We start from the raw sequence: 13206 nt of genomic DNA, 5'->3' as shown, positions 1-13206 counted from the left end.
ACATTTAGAATGGCCTGCAGCAGAGCGGCAGGAGCGAGAGACTGTACGAGTCTGCAGCGTGTTTGTTACAATCAGTGTGGGTCAAAGTACAAAGTAAAAGTACAGATACTACTGGTCAAATATTACTCAAATGAACGTAAGGGTGTGAGTGAGTGCAGGGGTGACTGTGCAGAATACATGTTGAGGCTCTGCGGAGTGAGTGCTGTGTGGTGGGGCCGGGCCTGGTCCGGTTGGGGACAGAGGATGGAAATTATCTTGAGCTATAATCCTGCATTTTAAGTATACTGTGCTTTGTGTAAATGCATTGTCCCTTTTAAATAAATAAATACAAAGGAATACAATTAATAAGTTAAAGAATCGTAACTTGCTACGACACCTGCAGTTGCACTTATGGACTGAGGGGCCAGAGTTACTTATTACCGCTTTAAGAATGACCAGCCTCCAAACGTTTTGTATTTGACCTGGGGAGAGACCAGTGTTCAGAGTTCTGGCTGGTTCATAGACCGTTACTAATTCAGTGAGGTCGTCCGAGGCCAGACCATGGAAGGCCTTGAACACAAACATCAGGACCTTGAACTCCTCCCTGAGACGGTCTGCGTGTTTGGTGCCGGCTGAAGCTCTAGATGTCTAGAAAAAGTTCCCCAAATGCTGCTGTGCTGCTGCTCGCTCCTGCTGACGGTTTCAGCACAAGATTCAAGATTTTTTAAAGTATATTTCTCTCATGATTGATTGTGGAGCGGGGGAGGGGGAAGAGGGTTAAGAGGGAGGTCAGGGAGTTCAGCTTCCTGATGGCCATGTGTATGAAACTGTTCCTCAGTCGCCTGGACCTGGCCCGTAGTTTCCGCAGTCTCCTCCCTGAAGGCAGAACCTTGAAGAGACTGTGATGGTGCGAAGGGTCTCTGGTGATTCTGACGGGTTTGCGGGTGAGACGGGTGGAGAACATGTCCTTAAGAGAGGAGAGAGGAGCCGCAGATGTTCTCCATTGCTCTCAGGATGTGCTGGAGGCTCCTTCAGCAGGAGTGATGGAGCTGGTCAGGATGCTCTCTATAGTCCCTCTGTAGAAGAACCACACAGTGATGGAGCTGGTCAGGATGCTCTCTATCGTCCCTTTGTAGAAGAACCACACAGTGCAAAAAGTGCCCTACTAAAAAGTGTAAAAATCTTAAAATAAGACATGTTCTCTTGTTTTAAGGAACAAATTCTGCCAATGGGGTCAGTATTTTTTTCTTGCTTTTTTTTCTTTTTCCTAGAATATTTTTCTTCATAAAACAAGAAAGAAACACTAAATTTAAGCAAATAAATAACTAGAATTAAGCAAAATGTCCTCAGAAAATGGAATAATTTAAGGAAAACTTTCTTATTTAGTGAAAAATTGTGGATATTTTACTTAAATGTTGCTTGATATAAGTAAAATGTTGTTAATAAATACTAATATTTAAGGAAAGTATTGCCCGGAGACCCGCCTCCATGATGTGGAGCCAGGCTGATGGTCAGAATCACCTGCTGGAGGATTCACCTATTGTACATGTTTTTAGTGGTAGACACGGGGAGAACATGCTCCACACAGAAAGGCCCCGTCCTGGTGGGAATCGAACCCGGGACCTTCGAGCTGTGAAGCTGAGGCTCTAACCGCTGTGCCACCGAGCCGCCCACTTTAAAGAATGGAATGTTTTATCTCTCTGTGAGAAGCAGTTCTTACATTAAGAGTTGTTGATCTGAGTTTGTCTTAAAAAAATAAAAGATATTCTTTGTCTAAAACTGAAGAAGATTCAAAAAGTTTTTCTTTCTTGTTACAAGAAAAATTATCATGTTTTTAGCAAATTTATCTGAACAAGAAATGGCCAGATTTTATTTCCTAAAATAAGATTTTTTTTTCTCAAGAAAACTTTGCGACAAAACATTATTACTTTTTAGGGAAAAAATAAGAACTTATTTCTTAAAGTAAGACATTTTTTACTTGCTTAGAATCCACTTTTTGCAGAGCATAACGGAGGCTGGGACTCTGGCTCTTCTTAACTTGTGGAGAAAGTAGAGACGCTGATGACTTTTCTTGACCAGTGATTGCATCGTCCAGGAGAGCTTCTCTGCGATGTCCACACCCAGGTCCTCCTCTCCACTGCAGCACCGTTGATCGTTAGAGGAACATGCTGGACCCGCGCTCTTCGAAAGTCCACAACAATCTCTTTTGTCACATTTAGAGAGAGACTGTTCTGTGTGACCAGTGGTAAAGAACCATGGGTCCACTGCTGAAGACTGAAGTATGTCCTTAAATGAAACAATTCACAGAGCTTCTTCTGGGTCAGCTCTTCATCATCTTCCACCCAAAGCAGGAGACACTATCTGTGAAAACAACCGTACGAATGTCTTTGCGCCTCCGTCTCTAATGGCACCTCATCACCTCATCACTTTTTATCACAAGCGCTCTCCTTTCCTGCACACATTAGTGGTTCTCAGAGCGGTGTTTATCCGCTCGCTCCTGCTCGCGCTCCTCGGCTGCCGCTCTAAGTGGATTAAAAGGATCGGAGACAGTAGCCGGCGTCGCGTTAATGGCTTTTGTTGAGTTTTAGGCATTTCTCGTGGATGATTTGAGGAAGTGCTTTAACTCGGCAGAGACACTGACACCGACCGGTTTGGGGAGGTGAGATCATTGTCCAGAAGCGTGTGGAAAGCGGACTGTTTTATTCAGACGCTGTGGTTCCGTTTGAGCTGGATCTGGAATCTCCGAGTGTTTCATTATCTGTGTGTAAACTGCAGAGAGACTTCTTCTTCTACTTCTTCTATTGCTCTGTGTGTAAACTGCAGAGAGACTTCTTCTTCTACTTCTTCTACTACTACTTTTGCTACTTCTTCTATTGCTCTGTGTGTAAACTGCAGAGAGACGGTGATGATTTGATGAAAGGTTAAGGGTCGATGTCCAGAGGAATAAGGCGAGAATGAAGAAACAAACTCGGCACGACAAAGAACAGCAGGCATTTGAACACAAGAGGATACTTCTACTACTTCTACTTCTACTACTTCTACTACTTCTTCTACTTCTTCTTCTACTACTACTACTTCTTCTACTACTACTTCTTCTACTACTTCTTCTACGTCTTCTACTTCTTCTACTTCTTCTACTACTGCTACTGCTACCACTTCTACTACTACTTCTTCTACTACTTCTTCTACGTCTTCTACTTCTTCTACTACTTCTACTTCTTCTACTACTACTTCTTCTACTTCTTCTACTTCTTCTACTACTGCTACTTCTTCTACTTCTTCTACTACTTCTACTTCTTCTACTACTTCTACTACTACTTCTTCTACTTCTTCTACTTCTTCTACTACTGCTACTGCTACCACTTCTACTACTACTTCTTCTACTTCTACTTTTTCTACTACTTCTTCTACGTCTTCTACTTCTTCTACTACTTCTACTTCTTCTACGTCTTCTACCTCTTCTACTACTTCTTCTACTACTTCTTCTACGTCTTCTACTTCCTTTACTACTTCTTCTACTTCTACTACTACTTCTTCTACTACTTCTTCTACGTCTTCTACTTCTTCTACGTCTTCTACTTCTTCTACTACTTCTTCTACTTCTACTACTACTTCTTCTACTACTTCTTCTACGTCTTCTACTTCTTCTACTACTTCTTCTACTTCTACTACTACTTCTTCTACTACTTCTTCTACGTCTTCTACTTCTTCTACGTCTTCTACTTCTTCTACTACTTCTTCTACGTCTTCTACTTCTTCTACTTCTTCTACTTCTTCTACTTCTTCTACTACTACTTCTACTTCTACTACTACTTCTTCTACTTCTTCTACTACTGCTACTGCTACCACTTCTACTACTTTTTCTACTACTTCTTCTACGTCTTCTACTTCTTCTACTTCTTCTACTAACACTTCTACTACTACTTCTTCTACTTCTTCTACTACTTCTTCTTCTTCTACTTCTTCTTCCTCTACTTCTTCTTCTACTTCTTCTACTACTTCTTCTACTTCTTCTACTTCTACTTCTACTACTTCTTCTACTTCTTCTACTTCTTCCTCTACTTCTTCTACTACTTCTTCTACTTCTACTTCTTCTACTACTTCTACTTCTTCTACGTCTTCTACCTCTTCTACTACTTCTTCTACTACTTCTTCTACTTCTTCTACTACTTCTTCTACTACTTCTTCTACTACTTCTTCTACTACTACTTCTACTACTTCTTCTACTTCTTCTTCTACTTCTTCTACTACTTCTTCTACTACTTCTTCTACTTCTACTTCTTCTACTACTACTTCTTCTACTACTTCTTCTACCTCTTCTTGTACCTCTTCTACTACTTCTTCTACTTCTACTTCTTCTACTACTTCTTCTACCTCTTCTTGTACCTCTTCTACTACTTCTACTTCTTCTACGTCTTCTACCTCTTCTACTACTTCTTCTACTACTACTTCTTCTACTACTTCTTCTACCTCTTCTTGTACCTCTTCTACTACTTCTACTTCTTCTACGTCTTCTACCTCTTCTACTACTTCTTCTACTACTACTACTACTACTTCTACTACTACTTCTTCTACTTCTACTACTACTTCTTCTACTACTTCTTCTACGTCTTCTACTTCTTCTACTACTTCTTCTACTTCTACTACTACTTCTACTACTACTTCTTCTACGTCTTCTACCTCTTCTACTACTTCTTCTACTACTACTACTACTACTTCTACTACTACTTCTTCTACTTCTACTACTACTTCTTCTACTACTTCTTCTACGTCTTCTACTTCTTCTACTACTTCTTCTACTTCTACTTCTTCTACGTCTTCTACTTCTTCTACGTCTTCTACTTCTTCTACTACTTCTTCTACGTCTTCTACTTCTTCTACTTCTTCTACTACTACTTCTTCTACTACGTCTTCTACTTCTTCTACTTCTTCTACTACTACTTCTACTTCTACTACTACTTCTTCTACTTCTTCTACTACTGCTACTGCTACCACTTCTACTACTTTTTCTACTACTTCTTCTACGTCTTCTACTTCTTCTACTTCTTTTACTAACACTTATACTACTACTTCTTCTACTTCTTCTACTACTTCTTCTTCTTCTACTTCTTCTTCCTCTACTTCTTCTTCTACTTCTTCTACTACTTCTTCTACTTCTTCTACTTCTACTACTTCTTCTACTTCTACTTCTACTACTTCTTCTACTTCTTCTACTTCTTCCTCTACTTCTTCTACTACTTCTTCTACTTCTACTACTTCTTCTTCTACTACGTCTTCTACTTCTTCTACTTCTTTTACTACTACTTCTACTACTTCTTCTACTTCTTCTACTACTTCTTCTACTACTTCTTCTACTACTTCTTCTACTACTACTTCTACTACTTCTTCTACTTCTTCTTCTACTTCTTCCTCTACTTCTTCTACTACTTCTTCTACTTCTACTACTTCTTCTTCTACTACGTCTTCTACTTCTTCTACTTCTTTTACTACTACTTCTACTACTTCTTCTACTACTTCTACTACTTCTTCTACTACTTCTTCTACTACTTCTTCTACTACTACTTCTACTACTTCTTCTACTTCTTCTTCTACTTCTTCTACTACTTCTTCTACTACTTCTTCTACTTCTACTTCTTCTACTACTACTTCTTCTACTACTTCTTCTACCTCTTCTTGTACCTCTTCTACTACTTCTTCTACTTCTACTTCTTCTACTACTTCTTCTACTTCTACTTCTTCTACTACTTCTTCTACTACTTCTTCTACCTCTTCTTCTACTTCTACTACTTCTTCTACCTCTTCTACTACTTCTTCTACTACTTCTTCTACTACTTCTTCTACCTCTTCTTCTACTTCTTCTACTACTTCTTCTACCTCTTCTACTACTTCTTCTACTACGTCTTCTACTTCTTCTACTACGTCTTCTACCTCTTCTACTACTTCTACTTCTTCTACTACTACTTCTTCTACTACGTCTTCTACTTCTTCTACTACTTCTTCTTCTACCTCTTCTACTACTTCCACTACTTCTTCTACTACTTCTTCTACTACTTCTTCTACGTCTTCTACTTCTTCTACTTCTTCTACTTCTTCTTCTTCTACTACTTCTACTTCTACTTCTAACCTTTGGATTGTGGAAGAGCTCTAACCACTAGGCCACTGTCCCTCCTCTGGTTTTCTATGTATTTGCACCTTTGGGCAAAATACTTCCACTGTATGAAGCTGATACTGTAATCCAATAGTTGGAGATTTCCCCATTTTCTAAAATTTCAAGATGGATCTAAAACACCGCTGTGTCCGATCATGGTCCGCCGTCTGTCCCACCTCTGGTCACTCTTCGTATTTTCGCAGTGGGTGTTTTGTCCCGGACCCTCTCTTTGAGCATTTTCTCCAGTTCAGCTTTGCCCAAATCCCGTAGGCCAGTGTAACGCCTCATTTGAAAGCTAAGACCTACAAAACTCATCAAAATGGATCTTTTTCCTCACGTCATCACATTTTTATCCATCTTTTTTGGGGTATTCAACTCATTTTGTAACTTTTTAATCAATTTTTTGTTTATTTTTTGACATTTTTAGTCATTTTTTTGTCTTTTTTTTTTTGTCTTTTTTTTATCTTTTTTTTTTTACATTTTTTTCAGATTTTTTGTCACATTTTTTGTCACATTTTTTGTCATTTTTTGTCACATTTTTATATTTTCTTTTTTTCTTTTTTGTCTTTTTTTGTCTTTTTTTGACATTTTTTGTCTTTTTTTTTGTCTTTTTTTTTTTACATTTTTTTCAGATTTTTTGTCACATTTTTTGTCACATTTTTATATTTTCTTTTTTTCTTTTTTTTTTCTTTTTTTGTCTTTTTTTGGACATTTTTTGTCATTTTCTTTGTCTTTTTTTTTTTTTTACATTTTTTTCAAAAATTTTCTGGTCACTCTCTATGTTTTCGCGGTGGGTGTTTGTCCAGGACCCTCTCTCTGGTCACTCTTCGTGTTCTCAGCCCTTGGCCTCGTGGTGGGTGTTTGTCCCGCCCTCTCTCCGGTCACTCCTCGTGTTTTCGCGGTGGGTGTTTTGTCCAGGACCCTCTCGCTGGTCACTCCTCGTGTTCTCAGCCCTTGGCCTCGTGGTGGGTGTTTGTCCCGGAGTGACTGGTCCTGGTGCAGGAGCTCTACATTGGCAGTCTGTGTGTGCTGCTCCTAATGGCTCTATTCTAAAGCTTTATTAGGACTCATTTGCACGACTGCGCTGACTGACAGCTGGTCACGACCTCAGCTGACGCTTGACGGATGGAGAGGGGGGGGGGAGGGGAGGGAGGGGGAGGGAGGGGGAGGGAGGGGGAGGAAAGGCAGTGATTAAAACCAGAAATGGCTTTGACACATGACTGGAATTCTCAACTAAACGAACTGCAGGCGAAGCTAGATCTCCTGGAAACAAATAAATGACCTAATCAACAGTTCGAAAGCAACCAGACGGGGGAAGAAGAAGAAACACTAGAGAAACAAAACCTCTTTAGCGCCATCCAGGGGCGGGACTGGGACGGAAAAACCGCCCTGGACTCTGACCAGCCTGGCCCAAATTAGCGTAATCGTGACACTTCCACAAATACATATTTTAACAGTTCTTTATTACGTTTTTGCTGCTTTTTTGTCACATTTTCAACACTTTTATTACATTTTGGTTGGTTTTTTAAACACATATTTGTTTAATTTTTGTCACTTTTTCAACACTTTTTTGTTGCTTTTTTGTCACTTTTTTATTACATTTTTGGCGTTTTTTTATATATTTGTTTAATTTTTGTCACTTTTTTGTCACTTTTTCAACACATTTTTGTTGCTTTTTTGTCACTTTTTCAACACATTTTTGTTGCTTTTTTGTCACTTTTTCAACACTTTTTTATGAAATATTCTGCGTTTTTTTTTTACATATTTGTTTAGTTTTTGTCACTTTTTTGTCACTTTTTCAACACATTTTTGCTACTTTTTCCAACACTTTTTTGTTGCTTTTTTGTCGTTTTTTTTGACATATTTGCTTAATTTTTGTCACTTTTTTGTCACTTTTTCAACATATTTTTGTTGCTTTTTTGTCGCTTTTTCGTCACTTTTTCTACACTTTTTTATACAATATTTTGCGTTTTTTTTTTTAACATATTTGTTTAATTTTTGTCACTTTTTTGTCACATTTTCAACACATTTTTGCTACTTTTTCCAACACTTTTTTGTTGCTTTTTTGTCACTTTTTCTACACTTTTTTATTACATTTTTGGCGTTTTTTTCCAGCATATTTGTTTAATTTTTGTCACTTTTTTGTTGCTTTTTTGTCACATTTTTAAACACATTTTTGTTTAACCTCTCTTCTCCAGTTCTTCTTTTTATTATTATTGTTTGTTTGATCGGCATCATCAGCAAAAAGAGCGGGAAAGGCGGTCGTAGAAACAGAAGCAAAATCATTCATATAAATAATAAATAATAACGGTCCCAAAACTGACCCTTGTGGTGCACCATACTCCATGGAATCCCTTTCAGATTCATGTTTTTTTTATACTGGGCTTTACCCAAATCTAAAAGCTTCTCGACTGGAGATCAACAATGCAACGCCTCATTTGAAAGCTAAGACCTACAAAAGTGATGGAAACTTTTCGCCACATTTTTGTCACATTTTTTTTACATTTCCGCCCGTGTTTTTCTCGTGTTTTTGTTGACTTTTCATCCTCTTTTTCTCGCTATTTTGATGCTTTTCTTTGTAGCTTGTAGATTTGGGTAAAGCTCGGTTGAGGCGGCACCGGTGGCAAAAACATGAATAATATCAAAACAGAAGCAAAGTCTCGAGCGGTGGAAACAAATAATGAAAGGAACAAAAGGCACGAGCGCATTAGTTCAAATATGAAAAGCAATAGCAGCAGGTTAAGTTGTGAAATAGGTTTATTTATTTATGATGCCCTGAAGGTGTGAAGCGCACGATGAAAGAGTCGTAGTCTCTTCCAGTTTATTATGTCAGAGAAGTGCGAGGAACTGCAATAAAGGGTGAAAAATTGAAAATACTACAAACTGAAAAATATTTACATTCGCTGCAGTTGCGCCGGTTGCAGTTTGTGCAGTGCAGTTGGAGGATGTTGTTCTGTTTGGAGTTTACAGCAGAAATCCCAGCAAATGTCACACAAAAGAACACAAATAATCTTCCCAGTGATGTTTTTTCTTGAGACCGATGTGAAAACCAGTTCATATTGAAATGTCCACAGTAGGGCTGCGATTCAGCGGGGCTTGAACAGGCTGTAGGCTCCCAGTCAGTAAAGTTAAGTCATACTTTATTCATCTCTGTGGAGACATTTGTTCTCTGCATTTGATCCATCCTCAGTGTCACATGGGGCGATCTGAAGGAGGGGCTGGCGCTTGGGGACCCATCTCCATGATGTGGAGCAGTGTTCATTTTGACAACATATTTTAATTTAGTCTTAGTCTTAGTCTTTTGACGAAAATGTAATTCCATTTTAGTCTATTTTTAGTCAAAAAAATGTCTTCAATTTTAGTCTAGTTTTAGTCGACTAAAATTGCAAGTAAATTTAGTCGACTGAATTTAGGACAAAATAGTCGACTTTACATTGATGATATTGATTATAATCATATTTAATGTTGTTCCTCTGCTTCATGTTTCTGCTCCACATGAACAAAGCTCAGAGCTGATCCTTTAGCAGAGAATTTACATGATCTAAGGCTCTTTCAGACGCTCAATACAAGTTTGGATGATTTTAGTCTCTCCAAAAAAATGACAAAAAAATTGGCCAAAAAATGACAAAAAAAGACAAAAAAAAAAAAAAAACTAAAAAATTAAAAAAAATGTGACAAAAAAATGAAAAAAAAATGAAAAAAAAGACAAAAAATGACCAAAAAAATGAAAAAAATGTGACAAAAAATGACAAAAAAAAGACAAAAAAATGATTAAAAAAAAGACAAAAAATGACCAAAAAAATGACAAAAATGTGACAAAAAAATGACAAAAAAAAGAAAAAAAATGAAAAATAAATGATAAAAAAAACAAAATGTGACAAAAAAAGAAAATTTCATCCCCATTTTTACTCTAGTTTTAGTCGACTAAAATTGCAAGTAAATTTGAGACTAATTGAGTGGACTTTACATTGATAATATTGATTCTAATCATGTTTAATGTTGTTCCTCTGCTTCATGTTTCTGCTCCACATGAACAAAGCTCAGAGCTGATCCTTTAAACATGATCTGAGGCTCTTTCAGACGCTCAATACAAGTTTGGATGATTTTAGTCTCTCCTTTTCATTTTTATTTAGTCTCATTTTAGTCGACTCAAATATCTGGACGTTTTAGTCACAGTTTTAGTCTCATGAGAAACTTTCAATTTAGTTTTAGTCCAATTTTAGTCACAAAAAAATCACTTTGACTAAAATTAAGACTAAATATTTGAGTCGACGAAATTAACACTGATGTGGAGGCAGAAACACCTGGAGGATTAACCTATTGCACATGTTTTTATAACCTACCACGGGAAAAAAAATGCAAACTCCTCACAGAAAGGCCCCGTCCAGGTGGGAATCGAACCTGGGACCTTTCGAGCTGTGAGGCACGAGCGCTAACCGCTGCGCTACCGTGTCGTATCGAATCCGAGCTCACCATCACTCGTCTCCAAAGAGAACCACCTGGTCTGTAGAGTCACAAACAGCGCCAGTAAATAAACTGATAGGGCAAAGTTTGAAGTGAAAGTTTTCATTAACCTCTCCAGCCACGAGCTCACCAGCCCTTTCCAAGTCAAAGCTTTTCTACATTTGCTTGATGAGGCACATTTGAATACGTTTTCTTTTTGTTCTGGACATATTGAACACAGACTGCAAACGTTTCAGTAAATACAGCTAAACAAGTTATTCTCTTTAATTGTGTTGAAGTGTTTCCTCTGAACTCCACCGCAGTCGCATATTTACTTTTTCCATCGAGGACTTATGCTACGTTCACAATTTAGGCCGATTGTGGCAAGACATTTTTGTCATTTTTTTGTCACATTTTTGTCATTTTTTTGTCACTTTTTTGTCACATTTTTGTCATTTTTTTGTCTTTTTTTGTCTTTTTTTGTCTTTTTTTGTCTTTTTTTGTCACATTTTTGTCATTTTTTTGTCACATTTTTGTCATTTTTTTGTTATTTTTTGTCACATTTTTGTCATTTTTTTGTCACATTTTTGTCATTTTTTTGTTATTTTTTGTCACATTTTTGTCACATTTTTGTCATTTTTTATGTCATTTTTTTGTCACTTTTTTGTCACATTTTTGTCATTTTTTTGTCTTTTTTTGTCTTTTTTTGTCATTTTTTGTCTTTTTTTGTCTTTTTTTGTCTTTTTTTGTCTTTTTTTGTCATTTTTTGTCACATTTTTGTCATTTTTTTGTCACATTTTTGTCACATTTTTGTCATTTTTTTGTCACATTTTTGTCATTTTTCTCGTCACTTTTTTTGTCATTTTTTTGTCATTTTTTGTCATTTTTTGTCACTTTTTTGTCATTTTTTGTCACTTTTTTGTCATTTTTTTTAATGTTTTTTGCCACAAATATTTCCATTGTATAATTGGATGCACAGTAACCCTCTGTCCCTTCGCCTTTCCTGTCAGCGTAGTGTTTACTCTCCAAGACAATTAATAAGTTAAAAAATCGTAACTTGCTGCGACACTTGCAGTTGCGCTTATGGCCTCTAGGGGGAAGAGTTACTTAGTACTGCTTTAAGGCTAGGATAAGGGTTAGTTTGGATTAGTTTAACCTCTTAACCTCTAAGCACATTTCAACCTGATTGGCATTACCCAAATCTAAAAGCTGACAGTTAAATCCAAATCCAAACTCTCACGCATCATCACTCAGGCCTCAAAAATCAAACCCCTCTGCCTGAACTTTACAGTCGCTCAGTTGTTGAGGAAGGCCCCCCAGATCACTGAAGACCCCTCACATCCACAGACCCCCCCCCAGATCACTGAAGACCCCTCACATCCACAGACCCCCCCAGATCACTGAAGACCCCTCACATCCACAGACCCCCCCAGATCACTGAAGACCCCTCACATCCACAGACCCCCCCAGATCACTGAAGCCTAATGGCATAATGTGAAGCTGTAGGTAAAAATGTGTCCAAATATAGTTTACCAGGGCTGAATAATGCAGTATGTAGGCGGGAGCCGTTGCATGCAGAGGTGAGATCTGAGCTCGAGCGGAAAGACACCTCTGCTCACGAACCCCTGTCCTCACAGTGGAACTAACATCGAGAATAAAACCTCAGATTCCCTAAAGAAAAGTTAGTGAATATGAACTCTTTACAGTGATGGTGCTCAGGGCCGGACTGGGACTGAAAAACAGCCCTGGACCCAAATCAGCGTAACTGTGACTTCCACAAATACATATTTTGACCTCTGACCCCCCGCCTTAACACTAACGAGGGCATTTTCCCCAGTTCGGCTTTTTATTATTGTTTTTTTGATCGGCATCATCAGCAGAAAGAGCGGGAAAGGCGGTCGTAGAAACAGAAGCAAAATCATTCATATAAATAATAAATAATAATGGTCCCAAAACTGACCCTTGTGGTGCACCATACTCCACGGAACTCCTTTTAGATTCATGTTTTTTTATACTGGGCTTTACCCAAATCTAAAAGCTTCTCGACTGGAGAGCAACAATGTAACGCCTCATTTGAAAGCTAAGACCTACAAAAGTGATGGAAACTTTTCGTCGCGTCGCCACATTTTTGTCACATTTATGTTGTTTTTGAAATTATTTTTTCTATCATTTTTTGTCGTGTTTTTCTCATGTTGTCATTGACTTTTCATCCTCTTTTTCTCGCTATTTTGATGCTTTTCTTTTTAGCTTTTAGATTTGTATGAAGGTTAATTTGTGTTTTTATTATCAAGGTGTTTTTTATACACTGAATTTATGTATCTGAATTTTTTTCATCCGTATTTCACCACCATATTGAACAAAATTCAGCGTGTTTTTTTTCCGCTGCTGCACTGTTCTCACACTACATACACAGTTGAGCTTGGGATCATTTAATTTTGTTGAATGTTTTAGGAGAAACAACAGCTCAATGTCCGATGCTAACTGATACATGTAAACCAATGGACGCCGCTAGGCTAGGCTAACCCATTGAAATGAGGGAGCGCTAAGCAGGCTGGACTGGCAGAAAAAATCGGCCCGGGACTTTTGAGTCAAGACCGGCCCTCAAAAAAAAAAAACACAGTCATATTCAATGCAAT

The 13206-nt window shown here is 37.9% G+C and overlaps 1 protein-coding gene across 1 annotated transcript in view; it reads left to right on the top strand.

The window, feature by feature from the left end:
* Positions 1 to 13206, top strand: part of enox1 (ecto-NOX disulfide-thiol exchanger 1) — a 162036-nt gene that overhangs the window by 69791 nt on the left and 79039 nt on the right.

The sequence above is a fragment of the Gobius niger genome (genome assembly GCF_951799975.1).
Source record: "Gobius niger genome assembly, chromosome: 9".
Classification (NCBI taxonomy): Eukaryota; Metazoa; Chordata; class Actinopteri; order Gobiiformes; family Gobiidae; genus Gobius; species Gobius niger.
The sequence above is the reverse complement of the archived record's forward strand: the minus strand, read 5'-3'. Positions and strand labels throughout refer to the sequence as shown.